Genomic DNA, 1,038 nt, shown 5'->3' with positions numbered 1-1,038 from the left:
ACCACCTGGAATAGTCCAGTCACTTTAATTCAGTTTGACAAACCAATTTGATGTCAACCAATTTAATATCAATTTAATGTTAGCCTCATAGTCTTGGTACTTTTCTTTAAAATGAGTGATTGGGTCTAGGGGATTCTGCAGTCCATCCAGCTGCTAATATTCTAGGATTCCACTTTAGCTACCTAATACATGTGGTAAATATTGTCTAAAATATATATTTGTGGAATATATCCAGCTGAATGATAATCCTTGGGGGCAATGGCCCTGACTGTCTCAGTCACCATGGTATCTCCAGTTCCTGGTGCGATTACCAGCATGGTAATAATTATTTTTAATAAATAAAAGGAAGTGGTGGAGAGGGAAAGCCTTTCACCAGTTAGATTCCATCTTCCTATCTATGTATTTCCTCCATATACAAATCCCTTTAATTGATGCTTTGCTTGCATTTTTGCTAATCCTCACAGCAACCTTAAACATAAAGGATTATTATTTCCATTTACAGATGAGGAACTTGAGGCCCAGAACACTTAAGTAACTGGGCCAAGGTCACATACTCAGCAAGTGGAGAAGTCAGAACTTGAACCAATGCCTGTCCTTAGTCCCAAACCCATTATGAAAATGCAATAAAAAGCACTTTCTAAGCTACAGATAATCCTATGAAAACAGAAATTGTTTCTGTTATTATTACAAGAGAAACCCTGATAAATCAAGTCCATTAAGCATCTTAGAATGTGGTGCTACATGGATCCTCCTGAAGAAGGAGATGTTATCCTGTTTTTAAAACAATGGCCCATGTCTGTGGGTCTATTTCTGTTTTGCAAATAAGTTCATTTGTATCCTTTTGTTAGATTCCACATAAGTGACATATGATGTTTGTCTGTCTGACTTACTTCACTTAGTATGATGATCTCTAGGTCCATCCATGTTGCTGCAAATGGCATTATTTCATTCTTTTTTATGGCTGAGTAACATTCCATTGTATATATAGTTTGGTTGTGGTATATATATATATATATATATATATATATATACCACACT

The sequence above is a fragment of the Neophocaena asiaeorientalis genome, unplaced genomic scaffold, assembly GCF_003031525.2.
Source record: "Neophocaena asiaeorientalis asiaeorientalis breed wild unplaced genomic scaffold, Neophocaena_asiaeorientalis_V1.1 scaffold395, whole genome shotgun sequence".
Taxonomy (NCBI): domain Eukaryota; kingdom Metazoa; phylum Chordata; class Mammalia; order Artiodactyla; family Phocoenidae; genus Neophocaena; species Neophocaena asiaeorientalis.
The sequence above is the reverse complement of the archived record's forward strand: the minus strand, read 5'-3'. Positions refer to the sequence as shown.